The 19215-nt window shown below is 41.0% G+C and overlaps 1 protein-coding gene across 7 annotated transcripts in view; it reads right to left on the bottom strand.

Annotated features, from left to right (window-relative positions):
• The window catches only part of nipa2 (NIPA magnesium transporter 2), a 59912-nt gene that overhangs the window by 23614 nt on the left and 17083 nt on the right, over positions 1-19215 (bottom strand). For 4 of the 7 annotated variants that reach the window (XM_063054528.1, XM_063054526.1, XM_063054533.1 and 1 more), the window contains 2 exons: positions 5891-6028; positions 5294-5351 (listed from right to left, as the gene is read on the bottom strand). The gene's annotated coding sequence lies outside the window, so the exon portion shown is untranslated. The remainder of the gene's footprint in view (positions 1-5293; positions 5352-5890; positions 6029-19215) is intronic. The other 3 variants (XM_063054527.1, XM_063054531.1, XM_063054532.1) reach the window with 1 other exon arrangement.

Genomic DNA, 19215 nt, shown 5'->3' with positions numbered 1-19215 from the left:
TTGATTTTCAGAAGGCCTCTGACAATGTGCCATACGTGAAGCTGCTTAACAAGACAAAAGTCCATGTTACTCGAAGAAATATACTAGCATGGATAAATGTCTCCCTACCATTCATTGCGGACAGTTATCAGGAGCAATGCATATGCAGGGCCCTTAGTATTATTAAGGATCCCACTCACCCATCCAGCATCCTCTTTGACTTTCTACCATCAGGCAGGACATCATGATGCATAAAAACAAGTATGGTCAGGATGAGAAACAGTTGCTTCCTCCAGGCTATTAGGCTTCTGAAGTCGAGGTCACATTGTATTCAAAGTGTCACTAGTTAATCTGTTCCGTACCTTCCAATATTTAAAATTAATGCACTCTAGTTTGTTATTTATGTGATTAATCTGTAAATTTTATCCGTACCTTCATAAGTCATCATGTGTCGTGTGTTACGTGCACATGTGCTTTACACCCTAGTTCAAAGAAACGTTGTCTCATTTCTGTAAACATTATATGGTTATATACGTTATATTCATGTGTATTGTTAAGCGACAATAAACTTGACTTGACTTGGAAAGAGCATTGGCTGACTGGCAAGAGAAAAAGAGTGGGAATAAAGGGAGCCTTTTCTGATTGGCTGCCAGTGACTAGTGATGTTCCACAGGGGTCACTGTTGGAACCACTTATTTTTATGTTGTATGTCAATGATTTGGATAATGGAATTGATGGCTTTGTGGCCAGGTTTGCAGATGACACTAAGATTGGTGGATGGACAGGTATTGTTGAGGAAGCAGGGAGGCTGCAGAAGGAGTTGGACAGATTTGGAAAATGGGCAAAGCAGTGTCAAATGCAATACAGTGCCAGGAAGTGTATGGTCATGCACTTCGGTAGAAAAAATTAAAGGTTGACTATTTTCTAAATTGAAAGAAAATTCAAAAATCCGAGTTGCAAAGGGACTTGGGAGTCCTCGTGCAGGATTCCCTAAAAGTTAATTTGCAGATTGAGACAGTGAAGAAGGCAAATGCAATGCTAACATTCAATTCGAGAGGACTAGAATATAAAAGCAAGGATGTAATGCTGAGGCTTTATAGGACAATGGTAAGGCCTCACTTGGGAGTATTGTGAGCAGAAAAGGGTTCAGAGAAAGTTCAGAAAGATTCCAGGAATGAAAGGTTTATCATATGAGTAATTGATGGCTCTGTGCTTTTTACTACCTGGAATCTAGAAGAATTGGGGGGGGGGGGTGGAATCTCATTGAAACCAACTGAATGCTGAAAGGCCTTGATAGAGTGGATGTTTCCTATAGGGTGGTAGTTTGGTGGGGGGAGGGGAGAAATTCCAGGACCAGAAGGCACAGTCACAGAATAGAAGGGCGTCCATTTAGAAAGGAGATGAGGAGAAATTTCTTTAACCAGCGGATCGTGAATCTGTGGATTTTGTTGCCACAGGTGGCTGTGGAGGCCAGGTCATCGGGTGTAGTCAAGGTGGAGGTTGATAGGTTCTTGAATAGTCAAGGCGTGAAAGGTTAATGGGAGAAAGCTAGAAAATGGGGTTGAGAGGAAAATGGATTAGCCATGATGAAATGGTGGAGCAGACTCAATAGGCTGAATGGCCTAGTTCTGTTCCTGTGTCTTATGGTCTTAAAAGATCATCTCCCTTATTCTGTATGTTTCATGCATTCAAATTCACTTTCAGCCCTGTTTTCATCACCCTTTTTGATTTGATGTCTAACACGTGTTAACTTGGTTGAACTACCCTTTCCTTTCTCTCCTGTAATAAACATCCTTCTGAGTCTTTATTTTGCAGGTTTCTTTTGTAGTTGGAATTGGGTAATGCAGGTAGAAAATGCTTTATACAAATTTCAGGGTGTGGACAAAACTTAACCAGCAATTGTGGTAATAAAGTTCACAAACACACATTTACAATCCCAATTGTCTATAATGTACAGTAAACAACCAGCACAAATTTAATGGGTGGATGAATGATCCACAGATAGAGAATCGCAAAATATGACTAAACATTAATCCTGCTTGACTCACCAACAATGATTGCAAAAACGCAGAAAGGGAACAAATTATGTCAATACATTATTTAATTGGAAAGAAGAACCTTCTTTTTTGTATTACTATAAATCCCTAACTATATAGCAAATAATGAAGACTCAGTTATTAGCTTGTCTATCAAAAAGTATTGTTCAGAGCTTCTAACCCACAATTTACATTAAAATGGCTACTACTGACATTCAGTGTTACTTGCCAAACACAAATACCTTCCCCATTCCACTTAAGTCAATTTGGTGTCTTTTCCACAATCCAAAAAATTACTGAAAGTTCCAGTCTCTTTAGTCAGGTTATTATGTACTTAAGGAATCACAACAATTCCAACCCCAATCCCCAAGGAAGTTCATATCAGGAGGCTTTGTAATGAACCCTAGCTTCATAACAACCTTCATCATGTGAAAATACTGCCAATTATTTTTACCACCTCAAGAACTACTTCAGTTCCCTGGGGTTTCTGTGTTTTGAATTAGTTAATTATGGAACAACTTACTAAACTTTGTTGAAAATTCAAATATAAAATTTTGCCAAAGTTACTTTCATCTACAAAGAAAACTCTCAACAAGTTTGACTCTGAGAATCATTATTTATTAATTTCAGGTAACTTTCAGTATTTACAACTGTAGTCACTAGGTCGCCAAAATGAATCAACCCATGAACACGACTTCACTACTTTGCTTTTGTTTTGCACAAATTATTTAATATATTTTTCTTATTGTAATTTATAGTACTTTTTATGTATTATACTGTAATGCTGCCGCAAAACAACAAATTTCATGACCTGATTCTGGTTCTCCTGCATGTACTAAAATTTCATGCAGTATGGAAATTCATCATGTGTAGGCAGTACAAACAGCAAAGATAATTATTGACAAATTTATAGGAGCTGCAGGTGTAATGCCTCCATTACAGAGAAAACACTGACAGCTGTACATTTCCACAAAGTTTCCGCGTGACCTATTTCCACCTACAGAAACCTAGATCGAAGGAATAACATGTATTAGTTACATAGCACAGTAACCCTGCCTATTAAATGATTGCTTACTCTAGTCAATTAAACCCATTTGTAATGTATCTATTGATGTTATAAAGAAAAATTAATGATATTTCACTAGACTTATAATGGGCAACTGAATTTTATACCCGTCAAGAGGAGGGTGAAGATTTTCCTAAACATACTTCTGTGAGCAACTTGTGAATTCCACACAAAATGCTGAAAGAACTCAGCAAGTGAAGTAGCATCTATGGAGAGAAGGAAACAGCTGCCATTTCAGGCAGACACTTCACTCCTGATTAAGAGTCTCAGCCCCAAATGTCAGCTGTTTATTCCTCTGCATAGATGCTACTTGACCTGCTGAGTTCCTCCAGCATTTTGGGGGTGTGTTACCCTGGATTTCCAGCAACTACAGAATCTCATGTTTCATAACTCCTCACTGGGGACCTATCATATTTTCAGTATATGTCATACACAATTCATCAGGTACTGTTTTTACTGGATAAATTCCTAAACATGCATACTAGACCACTCTTCGAATTCATGACAAATACTAGTTTTATTTTTATTAAAACCATGATTCATATACAAAGCATTGACAAGGTTAATACCAAGCCTCCAGTAAAGTAGGGGTATAGTATCTTAGTGCATAACACTATTAAAATTAATGGCTACAAAGACAAGATCAAGATGAAAATGAGTACTGGCATGCATTGGTAGGAAAATTCAGATTCTGCCCAAAACGTTTTCAGTAAACTTTATAATGGCCTCATAGAAGGCCTTGGAAGGCTTTATCTAGAATATTTCACATATTGTTACTTCTCTCTTTTAATGATAAGAAAAATAGAATAAAATCCAGCTTAGAAACTCATTGGATAAAACAATTTAAAAGAATTGTTTGTTCCTCTGCAAGACCTTAAGAGCCAAGAGAGATTTGACAGGCATTTAAGGAATCAGACTGTGCCCTATAGACATACTGTATAAAAACGAGAAAATCTGCAGATGCTGCAAATGTAAAGCAACACACACAAAATGCTGGAGGAACTCAGCAAGCCAGGCAGCATTTATGAAAAATAAACAATTGACGTTTCGGGCCGAGACCCTTCATCAGACATACTGTAGAGACTGTTGAGAACTTGTAGTAACGCAAACCAGTATAGGTCAGTGAACACTGAAAGAATACCTACAATTGAGATTTTCTTTTCACTCTATATGAAATTAAGAGACTCGTCATTGCCCCCAAACTCAGCTACATTCCATAGCCCTATTAAGCAACTGTGATCTCCCTCCTGGCACTTACCCTTGCAAGTAGAACAAGTGCTACACCTACCTCTACACCTCCTTCCTCACTACCATTCAGGGCCCTAAACAGTTCTTCCAGGTGAGGCGACAAATCACCTGTGAGTCTGTTGGGGTCATTTACTGTGTTCCCGGTGCTCCCGGTGTAGCCTCCTATATCGGTGAGAACCAACATAGACTGGGAAACCACTTCACCGAGCATCTACACTCTGCCAACCAGAAAAAGCGGGATCTCCCAGTGGCCACCCATTTTAATCCCACCTCCCATTCTGTTAAATCCATCCAGCCTCCTCCACTGTCATGATGAGGTCACACTTAGGTTGGAGGAACAACACATCATATTCCTTTTGGGTAGCCTCCAACCTGATGGTATGAACATCGGTTTCTCAAATTTCCAGTAATGCCCCCCACCCTTTACCCACTTCACCATTTCCCATCCCCTTTTCCCTCTCTCACCTTATCTCCTTGCCCGCCCATTGCCTCCCTCTGGGGTTCCTCCCCCCATTTTCATTCTTCCATGACCTTCTGTCTCTTTCACCAATCAATTTTATGGATTTTTACTTCATCCCTCCCCCTTCAGGTTTGACCTATCACTTAGTGTTTCTCTCTCCCTCCCCCCACTTTTTAAATCTACTCCTCAGCAATTTTTCTCCAGACCTGCCGAAAGGTTTTGACTCGAAATGTCAACTGTACTTTTTTTCCCCCCCATAGATGCTGCCTGGCCTGCTGAGTTCCTCCAGCATTTTGTGTGTGTTGACCACAAAACTTTACTGTCTCAGAATAGGTAGATAAAGAACTGTTATGCAATTAGATATTAAACTGCTAGATCAAAGCAGTATTTATCAAAGATTTTATATGTCTTTCCCCAAGCACTACTTACACAAGATATTAAAACAAAGCCATACAAAATTCAAACAATGCTCAAGGCCTTTATGTTCTTTACTGAAAATATTACCATGCAGTTCTTCTTTTCAATAAATCCACTGGCATTCCATCACTGTAATGTGGTGAGCCTGTCAGGGAAATATATGAATTAGAGAAAAGTACAGGAAGGCCATCACTGTGAATAAACTGCCACATGCACAATTCACAATTTTACTCCTTACTCTTGTAATTTATAATCCAAGTACATACCAGAACGAAATTCTCATCTCAGCTTCTTAGACCATATAGTCTGTTATTTCAAGCATTTTGATTAATGATATGCCCACATAACTGATTCTGCATTTAGTTATAAAAATAATCAATTATTCAAGATCATGTTCTGTGATATTGCCAAATATTAGAGGAAATGATAGCTACTTTATGTGTTATCAGTTAACGGGTTGAAAATTACCATAGCCTCACTGGAGCAAATTAGAAAATATCTGTGGAGAGTTACACTATTCCCTGGAGTATTATCAATTTCAAATATCTGTTCTACACACCCAGTTTGAAACTCTAGTCCGGCAGTCTGTGATCTGGCAACTCCTGTGGTCCAGCATGCTCTGTATCGGGGGTATAGATCTAATAATAATTAACTAACCTAGAAATTAGCCAAGATCATACTAACCTGTAGCTAATTAACTTCCTATTACAACCTTCGTGGTTTTAGCCAACAGCCATCTCGGCTGATCGCGTCTTTGAATTTTAGAAACTTTGGGTCACGCACAGTTCTCAGAAACCATACATAGACTGGTAAGTGACGAAACTTTGAAAAAAAAAGAACAATTCTGTTATGAGGGAGGTGATGGGGAGGGGGTTGAAATTTCTGTGAATTGGCACATGTCAGTCTCTAAGATTGCAGAACAAGTATGTTTCAAATTGTACCAACAAGGTTAACACGTTTGTCTTAATGGAACATAGAATTATCTTATGGTTAAAGTGCCCATCATTTATTACAAATATACAATATTTAGCGTACACTACATTAAAATGACTGTTTACAATGCAAGCTCATCTCCTTTACACTTATATCAAAAGCTGAAGTCTTGGTAGCCAATCACTTTGTATTTTTATGAGCAATTTTCATTTTGGTCCTGAACTAAATTCCCCCTTGTTTTTCTTTGTGCCTCAGCTGATGATCATGTGTCTTTTATGTGGTAATGCTCAGCTCTGTCTGGTCTGGTGGAATTCACCAAGAGATACACAGCTACCGAACGTCCGTAGCCCTTCATACTGAAGGACATCGAATGTGCACGATATCTGGCAACAACCCTGTGGTAAAACACAAGAGATTCTGCAGTTGCTAGAAATCTTGAGCAACATACAAAATGTTGGAGGAACTCAGCAAGTCAAGTAGCATCAATGGAGGGGAATAAGCAGTTGATGTTTTGGGCCTAGACCCTCCATAAGGACTGGAAGAGAAGGAAGCAGAGCCCAGAATAAGAATGTGGAGGGCGAGGAAGGACTACAAGCTGCCACGTAATAGGTGAGACCAGGTGAGGGAAGGGGATGAAGTAAAAAGCTAGAAAGGAATAGGTGGAAGACGTAAAGGGCTGAAGAAGGAGGTCTCTGATAGGAGTGGACCATGGGAGAAAGGGAAAGAGGAGGGGCACTAGAGGGAGGCAATGCACAGATGAGAAGGGGTAACCAGAATGAGGAATGGAAAAGTGAGGAGGCAAGATTTATGGAAGTTGGAGAAATTGAAGTTCACACCTTCAGATTGGAGGCTATCCAAACAGAATGCGAGGTGAAGCTCGCCCAACCTGAATTTGGCCTCATCACGGCAATGGAGGAGGCCGTTCAGACATGCCAGAATGGCAATGAGAAGGTGAATTGAAATGAGTGGCCACCAGGAGATCACGCCCTTTGCAGTGAACAGAGTGAAACTGCTAGACAAAACAATCCCCCAGTCTACAGCAACGTAGAGAAGGCCATACGGGGAGTACCATATACAGATGATGATCATGACAAACCCGCAGGTAAAGTGCTACCTCACCTAGAAGCACTGCTTGGGGCCCTGACTGGTAATGAGGTAAGTGGTGTAAGGGCTGGTCATGCCTGCAGGGGTGATAACGGGGAGAGACGAGTGGGCAAAGCAGTCACTGAGAACAATCCCTATGGAAAACTTGGGTGGGGGGTGAGGGAAAGAGAACGATGTGCTTACTGGTAGGATTTCGTCAGAGAAGGTGGAAGTTATAGAGAATGGTGTACTGGATATGGAGGTCTATAGTCATTCTTCAAAGGATGCTTAAATTTACACCTACTTTCTCAATCAATTCGTTTTTTTAACCACCCTTCTACCAATGGTTTTACAAAATGAAACTGTCTATAAAAAGAAAATATTTCTGTTCCTGTTCAAGTGAATACAGAGGTACTAATCAAAACTGAATTTGTTTCACCTCATCTTCTACCTAGTGTCTGCCCTTACAGTCCCATATCCTAAACCTATTTATGACACTGGCAATATAACAAATAATTTTTTGCACTATATTTAGAATGAAAATTAATTTATGAGTTTTATGCTCTACAGTGGAATTCATCCCCAGTTCCGTGAGCAATATTATGATCTTTGTGATTTGCACAAATCAACAGAAAATAGTGTGTTTATTCTGAGTTTGTTGAGACTTTGCCTCCTAAGGGACCCAATACAAACACACGCAGGACACTCACATGCAAACACTCAAGGCTTTGGTTGTGCAGGACAAATTTTCCAAACTAATGGACGTTACTAGCTGATATCCAACATGGGTTTAATTCACGTTTATTAGATTTTGAACTGTATTGCAATAAACTTTCTTGGATCCCTGGTGAATGAGAAGGGAGCATGAGAAGAGATGTCAAACCCTGGGAATTTTTGGATCGTCAGATATTGGATTATAACTGCGAAATGAGGAGGGTTGGGCATGGGCTAGCAACCCCATCCCATAAAACACCAGAGCTACAGAAATGCCAATAGAAGCTCCAAAGATCTCCTCCTTAGAAGGATCTTCACCTGGAAGACACCAGGGTGGAGGACTCTGGCAAGCTGCTGTTGGCAGCCTATACCTCAGTAAGAGTGACCGCCTTAAGTATAGGTTTCAATTGTACATTTAATGTCAGAGGAATGTATACAATATACATCTTGAAATTCTTTTTCTTCCAAACATTCACGAAAACAGAGTACCACCCAAAAAATAAATGACAGTTAAATGTTAGAACCCCAAAGCTCCCCCTCCCACGCATAAGCAACAGCAAAGCAACAACCCCTGCCCCGCCATCAGCAAAAAAGCATCTGCACCCTCCGAGCACTCAAGCGTGCAGCAAAGCATCGATGAAGACAGAGATTTACAATACCCCCAAAGACTACTCGTTCACCCGGTAATTCAACATACCACAGGCTCTCCCTCTCTCTCTCTCTCTCCCTAATAAAGGAAAAAAGCAGTGTCCCCGTTTCACAGCAAGAGGGGAGACATAACAGAACAATTCGCTGATTTATAATGATAAAAGTCTGTTGTGTCACTTTTTCCGAGCTCTGTGCCCAAAGAACTCGGGTCTCTGGGCACACAGCCAGCTCCCTGCTTTCGATCTTCCATGTACTCTCACAGCACATCAGGCAGCGGTACCGGCCTCAAATCAGCCTGTCTCCAGAGCCACGAAAATCTGGCACCATGAAGGCATGCTAGTCTTTCAGGCAGCGTCCTTGGCATATCGAAAAGTAAGGCCCTGAGAGCAGTCCCATTTCCACAAAGAAACACAAAGTATGAAAGATAATAAGATACTGGATTTTTACCCTATGCACTCTCCGCTTCATATTACAGAATTCAGATTTGAAATCTATGACTACATACATTAAAAAAAAATCAATGATATCCAGATCATCAAAACCAAGATTTAACCCAAATCGCTAGTTGGCCCTTGGAATACAATATAAACTTGCACATGCTACTATTTCAAGAGAAGCCCTTTACTTTGATTATGGCAACTTGCATCGATGGAGCAGCACAAGCAGAAACTCAGCAAGAAGGTAAACACCAGTTTAAGGGTACGTGATGCCTCACTACACGGTTATTCTATATAACTTCAAGTTCAGTAAAGAAAGTACAGAGAGTGATGTCAAAATTCCATTCTTCCACATTGTTTTTGTCACTGGGTTTGGCTGGGGGGAAAAAAGTACACATTCATAAAACCATAAGACAAAGGAGCAGAAGTCGGCCATTCGGCCCATCGAGTCTGCTCCGCCATTTTATCATGAGCCGATCCATTCTCACATTTAGTCCCACTCCCCTGCCTTCTCACCATAACCTTTGATGCCCTGACTACTCAGATATCTATCAATCTCTGCCTTAAATACACCCAATGACTTGGCCTCCACTGTTGCCTGTGGCAACAAATTCCATAGATTCACCACCCTCTGACTAAAAAAATTTCTTCGCATCTCTATTCTGAATGGGTGCCCTTCAATCCTTAAGTCATGCCCTCTCATACTAGACTCCCCCATCATGGGAAACAACTTTGCCACATCCACTCTGTCCATGCCTTTCAACATTTGAAATGTCTCTATGAGGTCTCCCCTCATTCTTCTAAACTCCAAGGAATACAGTCCAAGAGCGGACAAATGTTCCTCATATGTCAACCCTCTCATTCCCAGAATCATTCTAGTGAATCTTCTCTGTACCCTCTCCAACGTCAGCACATCCTTTCTTAAATAAGGAGACCAAAACTGCCTACAGTACTCCAAGTGAGGTCTCACCAGCGCCTTATAGAGCCTCAACATCACATCCCTGCTCCTATCTCTATTCCTCTAGAAATGAATGCCAACATTGCATTTGCCTTCTTCACTACTGACTCAACCTGGAGGTTAACTTTAAGGGTATCCTGTACGAGGACTCCCAAGTCCCGTTGCATCTCAGAACTTTGAATTCTTTCCCCATTTAAATAATAGTCTGCCTGTTTATTTTTTCTGCCAAAGTGCATAACCATACACTTTCCAACATTGTACTTCATTTGCCACTTCTCTGCCCATTCTTCCAATCTATCCAAGTCTCTCTGCAAACTCTGTTTCCTCAGCACTACCGGCCCCTCCACCTATCTTCGTATTGTCAGCAAACTTAGCCACAAAGCCATCTATTCCATAATCCAAATTGTTGAAGTACAATGTTGAATGTAAAAAGAAGCAGCCCCAACACGGACCCCTGTGGAACACCACTGGTAACCGGCAGCCAACCAGAATAGGATCCCTTTATTCCCACTCTCTGTTTCCTGCCAATCAGCCAACGCTCTATCCACATACGTAACTTTCCCGTAATTCCATGGGCTCTTATCTTGTTAAGTAGCCTCATGTGTGGCACCTTGTCAAAGGCCTTCTGAAAATCCAAATATACAACATCCACTGCATCTCCCTTGTCTAGCCTATTGGTAATTTCCTCAAAAAATTGTAATAGGTTTGTCAGGCAGGATTTTCCTTTAAGGAATCCATGCTGAGTTCTGCCTATCTTGTCATATGCCTCCAGGCACTCTGTAACCTCATCCTTGTCAATCGACTCCAACAACTTCCCAACCACCAATGTCAAGCTAACAGGTCTATAATTTCCTTTCTGCTTCCTCGCCCCCTTCTTAAATAGCAGAGTGACATTTGCAATCTTCCAGTCTTCCAGAACCATGCCAGAATCTATCGACTTTTGAAAGATCATCGCTAATGCCTCCGCAACCTCCACAGCTACTTCCTTCAGAACATGAGGGTGCATTCCATCTGGTCCGGGAGATCTATTTACCTTTAGACTATTCAGCTTCCTGAGTACTTTCTCTGTCGTAATTGTGACTGCGCACACTTCTCTTCCCTGCCACCCTCGAGTGTCCGGTATACTGCTGATGTCTTCCTCAGTGAAGACTGATGCAAAATACTCGTTCAGTTCCTCTGCCATCTCCTTATTTCCCATTACAATTTCTCCAGCATCATTTTCTATCGGTCCTATATCTACTCTCACCTGTCTTTTGCTCTTTATATACTTGAAAAAGCTTTTAGTATCCTCTTTGATATTATTTGCTAGCTTCCTTTCATAGTTAATCTTTTCCCTCTTAATGACCTTCTTGGTTTCCTTTTGTAAGGTTTTAAAAACTTCCCAATCCTCTGTCTTCCCACTAATTTTTGCTTCCTTGTATGCCCTCTCCTTTGCTTTAACTTTGGCTGTGACTTCTCTTGTCAACCACGGTTGCATCCTTTTTCCACTCAAAAATTTCTTCTTTTTTGGAATATACCTGTCTTGCACCTTCCTCACTTCTCGCATAAACTCCAGCCACTGCTGCTCTGCTGTCTTTCCTGCCAGTGTCCCTTTCCAGTCAACTTTGGCCAGTTCCTCTCTCATGCCACTGTAATTTCCTTTATTCCACTGAAATACCGACACATCAGATTTCGGCTTCTCATTGTGGCATAGCTTAAAGCATTTCAGTAAATTTAAGAGACTGCCATAGAGGCCAAGCCATTGGGTATATTTAAAGCAAAGGTTGATAGGTTCTTGATTACTTAGGCCAAAAGATTATAGGGAAAATATAGAATGAGTGTCGGGGGAACTAATAAATCAACTACGATGGAATGGAGGAACAAACTCCATGATGGAAGGGTACAGCAGACATCACAGGCTGAATGGCCTAATTCTGCCCCTATGTCTTATGGTCTATGATTTAGCTTTGTGCATGGTCCTGCACTTAGCAATGTCCTTATTTAAATCACTCGTACTATAAAACTAAGAGTTTTTCCACAATGCCTCTCAAAACCACATAGCCTCAGGTTTGCCCATCAATTTAATCTGGTCTACTTTCTACGAAATTTCAGCTTTCTGCATGATTATAATTGCTTTGACCACATCACCATTCCAAGCACACCATTTGGACACTTCTTGCACTGTACAGAGGCAACCTGTGAAAAAGCTTGTTCAGCCCAGTGATTCGTTTTGGCAGGAATTCAGTAACTGCTCCATCAATTGCACTCTGTCCCTGTAAGACTCAAATATTTCAATCACCCATCATTCTTCTAAGTTCCTATGGTTAAAGGGCTGACTTGCCTACATTTGACTCTTCCTACATTAATTCTTTCATTCCAATAATCAACCAAGTGAACCTTCCCTGCACTGGCTCCATATCAATCCTTAACTGTGCAGACCAAAATTAAACGTGTGCTCAGAAGTCTGCATATGTTGCATCAAAACTTCCCTACTTTTATATTCATAGCACTTACAATGAAAGCCAATATTCTAACAGAAATACTCAAACAGCAAAACAGTACAACCAAAGCTGACAAGGGAGGTCGAAGCTAATGTAAAAGTAAAAGAGAGGGCATACATCACAAAAATTAGTGGGAAGACAGAGGATTGGGAAGTTTATAAAAACCTACAGAAAGCAACTTAAAGAATCATAAGGAGAGAAAAGATGAAATACGAAAGCAAGCTATCAAACAATATCAAAATGGATAGTAAAAGTTTTTTCAAGTATGTAAAGAATAAAAGAGAGATGAGAGTGGATATGGAACTGCTAGGAAATTAGGCCAGAGAAGTAATAATGGGGGATAAGGAGATGGCAAATGAACTAAATGAGTATTTTGCATCAGTCTTCACCGTGGAAGCCAGATGTTGAAGAGTACGAGGGAAGAGAATGAGTGTAGTTACTATTACAAGGGAGAAGGTGCTCAAAAAGCTGAAAGACCTAAGGGTACTTAAGTCACCCGGACCAGATGAACTGCACTCCAAGGTTCTGAAAGAGGTAGCAGCAGAGATTGTGGAGGCAATAGCAGTGATCTTTCAAAAATCATTGGACTCTGGCATGGCACCAGAGGACTGGAAAATTGCAAATGTCACTCCACTCTTCAAGAAAGGAGGAAGGCAGCAGAAAGAAAATTATAGCCCAGTTAGCCTGACCTCAGTGGTTGGAAAGATATTGGAGTCAATTGTTAAGGATGAGGTTATGGAGTACTTGCAGACACAGGACAAGATAGGGCAAAGTCAGCATGGTTTCCTTAAGGGAAAATCTTGCCTGACAAACCTGTTAGAATTCTTTGAGTAGGATAGATAAAGGGGAGGCAGTGGATGTTATAATATTTGGACTTTCAGGAGGCCCTTGACAAGGTGCCACATATGAGGCTGCTTACCAAGTTAAGAGCCCATGGTATTATAGGAAAGTTACGGGCATGGTTAGAGCACTGCTGATTGGTAGGAGGCAGCGAGTGGGAATAAAAGGATCCTTTTCCTGTTGGTTTCCTGCGATTAGTGATGTTCCACAGGTGTCAGTGTTGGGACTGCTTTTTATGCTGTATATCAATGTTTCCGATGAAGAAACAGGTGGATTTGTTGTGAAGTTTGCAGATGATATGAAGATTGGTGGAGGGGCAGGTTGTGTTGCGGAAACAAGTAGACTGCAGAAGGACAAATTAGGAGAATGGGCAAGAAAGCGGTAAATGAAATAAAATGTTGGAAATGCATGGTCATATACTTTTGTATAAGAAATAAATGTGCAAACTATTTTCTAAATGGGGAGAAAATCCAAAAATCTGAGATGCAAAGGGACTTGGGAGTCCTTGTGCAGAAAACTCTAAAGGTTAACTTGCAGGTGGAGTTCGTGATGAGGAAGGCAAATGCAATGTTAACATCTGTTTCAAGAGGTCCAGAGTACAAGAACAGGGATGTGATGCTGAGGCTTTATAAGACACTGCTGAAGCCTCACCTTGAGTATTGTGAACAGTTCTGGGCTCCTCATCCAAGAAAAGATGTGCTGGCATTGGAGAGGGTTCAGAGGAGGTTCACAAGGATAATTCCAGGAATGAAAGATTATCATACAAGGTACGTTTGAAAGCTTTGGGTCTATACTCACTGGGATTTAGGGGGGGAACCTCACTGAAACTTTTTGAATGTAGAAAGGCCTAGACAGAGTAGACGTGGAAAGGATGTTTCCCCATAGAGGGCGAGTCTAGGACAAGAGGGCACAGCCTCAGGACGGAGGGGCATCCATTTAAAACAGAGATGTGGAAAAATTTCTTTAGCCAGAGGGTGGTGAATTTATGGAACTTATTTCCACAGGCAGCTGTGGAGGCAGGTTGTTGGGTATACTTAAAGTAGGCTTGATAGGTTCTTGATTGGACATGGTATTAGATGTTATGGAGAGATGGCTTTGAAGGCTGAAGAGGGGGAAAGAAAAGGATCAGCCATGGCAGAACAGTCAATGGGCCAAGTGGCCTAATTCTACTCCTATGTCTTATGGTCATCTCAAACACATGTTGTGACTACATACCGTGTTTCATATACTCTGAACTCAAGATCTCTCTGCACCATAGCATTTTATAGACTCATGTCATTTAAATAATAACTCTTCCTTCCTTCCAAAGTGAAGGACCTTATTTTCCCAGATTAGACTCCCTTTATCAATCCCTTCTCCATTTATTTAACCTACCTAGATCACTGTTCAGATTCTTCCCCTCATTTGGCTTCACCTATCACCTTCTAACTTTTCCTGCCAACCCCACCCTCTTATTTTGGTTTCCTCCCAGTCCTTTCATTCCTGAAAAACGTTCTCTGCATGTAACATCGGCTCTTTATTCCTTTCCACAGATACTACCTGATCTGCTGAGTCCCTCCAACATTTTGTGTTACTCTAGGTTTCCAGCAGAGGGAATCGTGTGTTGAAGATTTAAGGCACAATGTTCAATGCCTGCCACAAATTCCACTCATTCACCAACAATTCGTGTTCTTCTCCCTGCCAAATGCCTGAAATTCAACCAGGTGCTTCACGACATTTGGGCCCAGAAATGTTTTGGGATACATGCCCAAGTCACCAGATCTACTAATCATTGTGAGATTTGAACCCACAATTTTGTGGCTATGAGCAGGGTCACAACTGAAATTGTTTTTCTTGTGCTGGTGGTATTGATGGTGCCAGTCCACTGGTACCTTGCTTAGCACTACTCTGTAGAGTGCTGACTCATAGCACTTATAGCCCATCAATTTGATCACTGTTATGCAGTCCCCTTGGCTTTAGAAATACATTTTTCTTAGGTCAAGCAGTGTGCAGTATGGTCCTGGAAGCCACTTGCAAATCCCTTGTCTCCACTGTGACAGCCCACGCAACCAATTTCTCCCATTGTTTGGTGTGGAAGGTCTGCTTGTGAGGATTGGTGATGGGCAGGCCTAGGTGAGTAGTTTGGCCAGCCAGTAGGGAGTGTGCAGCTCAGGGCTAAATCCTGGCTGGTGCAGCGAGTGCACGTCATTGCCGCATGGGTTGACAGATTACCTGAATCATATTGTGTCTCTGTTTCTCCTGCTGGATGTGATAGAAGCTATCTCATCCTCTGTTTACCTGCAAACTTTTTCTTAAACCAGGGTGGGTGCATCTTAAATGAGAAGACATAGATTTAAAAGGGAACTAAGCCGCATTGTTTTCACATAGTGGGTGGTAGGTATATGGAATGAGCTTGAAAGGAAGCTGCAGAGGCGAGTACAATTACAATAATTGAAAGACATATGGACACATACAAGGAGATATGAGCCAATTGCAAGCATATCAACCAGTTTGGATAGAAATCTTGGTCAGCATGGATCAGTTGGGCTGAAGACCCTGTTTCAGTGCTGTATAACTATGACACAGTTCTCTCCAGCTCAGAGATTTGCATGCTACCACAGAGGCAATTCATTGCTGGCTCCATGCCATGTTCTTAGCAGAGCAGTGCCGGCAATATTGCATCTGTATATTGCTACATTGACCCCTCTTAGCATTGTTTCCATTAGTGCTCTCATTACTAAGAATATATCCAAAGAACCAAGTGAAGTGTCAGGCATAGATCGTGGTTAGACACTTCAAGAGTACTGTCCTAAATCTTAGTCACTCAGCTACAAACAGTACTAAAGATAATTAGGTGCAATAAAAAATGAACTAAGACAAAGAAGTTGTGACCACTCTTGGGGGCCTGGAATCTTGCTTAAAAAAAAGGTTGGCTTGCAAGTTTCAAAGTGTTTGATAAGACAGATGTTTCATATGTGGGACGGTTAATATTAAAACTTAACATAAGAACATAAGAAATAGGAGCAGGAGTAGGCCAAATAAAAGCCGCACTGAGGCTAAAATGCGGACTTGCATAAAATATTATTTATAAAATGGCCTTGCAATCTGATGTATTTTGCCACAACTTCTTGTTACTGGAAATAACTAGACAAACTAAATAGGTATGACACACAAGTCATCAATTTTTGACTGGGATACCATATTAAACAGTTTCACAGCAAACAAAGGCTAACATTTCAAGAATTAATGCACGGGTTGTGGCAAATAACCACTTAAGGCACAAAAGCTTATTAGGAAAATATGTTCTTTGCATGGTCAACCCAGAGGAAACTAAGCAAATATTTCCTATCTGTCAACAGAGTAACATAAAAGAAGGTTATCTGGCTGTTGAGTCCATGCTAGCCTGCAGCAATCATATCAATCCCATTCTCCTTGGTTTATTCTCCATACAGGCCTGCAAGTTATTCTCTCTCATGTGCTCATCAACTTCCACCCCTATTATGTACTTTTTTACCACTCAACTATGCTATAGTTCACCTACCAGCACTTGTGGTAGCACTAGAATAACTGCAGAAGAAATTAAATAGATATATAGATAGATAGCTACTTTATTTATCGCAAAGGAAGTTACAGTGTCACAGTAACATTACCAGTGCACAGATATATATATATATTAATATATATTAGAAAATGATAAAAAAGGTTACCTCAAACAGTCTAACAGGAGGGGTCATCACTTCCCAGGCTATAGGTTGACTCATTACAGAGCCTAATGACCAAGGGTAAGAATGACCTTGTATAGTGCTCTTTGGAGCAGCGCAGTTGTCTCAGTCAATTACTAAAAGTGCTCCTCTGTTCAGCCAAGGTGGCATGCAGAGGGTGAGAAATATTGTCTAGAATTTTCTGTAGCATCCATTAATCTACCACAGCCTCCAGTGTGTCCAGTTTGACTCCTATAACAGAGCCAGCCTTTCTTATTGAGCCTGTTGGCATCACTTGTATTAATGCCATTGCCCCAGCCAACCACCACATAGAAGACTGTGCTGGCGACAACAGACCAGAAGAACATGTGAAGGAGAGGCCTGCCTACTCCATCGGACCTCAGTCTTCTCAGGAAGTAGAGGTGACTCTGGCCCAGGATTAACCAGGATGTTACCTGGAATAGAGGGCTGGATATTCTGGAATTGTTCTCAATGGAGTGCAGGAGGCTAAGGGATGACTTGCATGGGCATTAGCCATCCCACCATAAAGGACATCTTCAAAAGAAAACAGTATCCATCATTAAGGACCCTCACCATAAAGGACACACCCTCTCCTCACTACCACCATCACAGAGGAGGTATAGGAGCCTGAAGATGTACACTCAATCAATGTTTCAGGAACAGCTTCTTCCCTTCCACCATCAGATTTCTGGATGATCCATGAACACTACCTCATTATTTTGCTCTGTTTTTCTCACCATTTTTATATATTTCTTATCGTAACTAATGCATTACACTATACTGCCGCTAAAAATAAATTTCACAGCCTATGTCAGTGATAATAAACCTGATTCTGATTATAAGGCTTTATAAAATTATGCAAGACATACACAGAATAGACAGTTTCCACCATCAACCCCGACCCCCAAGTGTAGGGGAAACAAACTAAAGGATCTAGGTTGAAGGTGAGAGGAAAAATATTTAAAGGAGATTGGAAGGGGAATATTTTTCACAGAGGAAGTGTTACTCTATAGAGTCGTAGAACACTAGCACAGATATAGACCCTTCAGCCCATCAAGTTAAAGGGTGATGTGTATACAGAAGCTGCCAGAGGAGATGGCAGAGGCAGGTGCAATTTACAGCATTTGAACAGGTACATGGGTAGGAACGGAATAGAGATAAAGGAGACAAACGCACGTAAATGGGATTAGTGTACACCTTGATAGGCATGGACAAGTTGGGCTGAAGGATCTGTTTCTATACTCTAGGACTAAATAGAACATAGTAAATCTTAAGAAATCACCTAAAAGAATATATTCAAGCAAAAGATCAATGGATTTTGGGTCTCAAGGCAGATTAATACAAAAAAGTAGCTGAGTCAAGAGACCCATGATTATCTCACTGAATAGCGGAGTAGGTACAAGATGCCAAATAGCCAAAGTCCTGCTTCTATTTCTGTTGTCCTTTTCTGAAATACTGAGAAGTCACTTGACTTTCTGTCAGAATATTTCACTTTCACTTTTATTTAGTAAAATATTGAGAGATACAGCGCAGAACAGACTCTTCCCGCCAACTGAGCCATGCCATCAGCAACTCACTGATTCAACTCTAGCCTAATCACAACAATTTACAACGACCAATTAACCTACTAAATGGTACGTCTTCGCTCTGTGGTAGGAAACTGGATGACCTAGAGGAAACTCATATGCACATGGGAAGAACGTACAAACTTTCTTACAGAGGACACCAGAATTGAACTCCAAACTCTGATGTCCCAAGCAGTTCAGCAGAAAAGTCACTAATTCCTCTGGTAAGTAGAATATATGCAATGAGCACCCTTGGGTCAAACTATTTTAACAATGCAAACTATACAAGTGACCCTTTTCATTTACTTTTAAAGAAAGATTAGCTTTATTTTTCTAAATGAGGTTAATGTGGAATGTCAGCTGGTTAACATGCTGCTTTTCAGATAGCTTCAAATATATAACTATAGGATGGTAAACAAAATACTCTGCAGATGCTGGGGTCAAAGCAAAACTCACAACATGCTGGAGGAACTCAGCAGGTCCAGCAGCGGGTTCCAGCCTGAAACATTGACCAATCTTTTCCACGGATGCTGCCCGACCTGCTGAGTTCCTCCACCGTGTTGTAAGTGTTGCTATAACTATAGGATGGTTCGTTAGGATGGTGGAGATTAGTTTCCAGGATTGAGAAATTCTGACAATTGTGTCACTTA

The sequence above is a fragment of the Mobula hypostoma genome, chromosome 7 (genome assembly GCF_963921235.1).
Source record: "Mobula hypostoma chromosome 7, sMobHyp1.1, whole genome shotgun sequence".
Classification (NCBI taxonomy): domain Eukaryota; kingdom Metazoa; phylum Chordata; class Chondrichthyes; order Myliobatiformes; family Myliobatidae; genus Mobula; species Mobula hypostoma.
The sequence above is the reverse complement of the archived record's forward strand: the minus strand, read 5'-3'. Positions and strand labels throughout refer to the sequence as shown.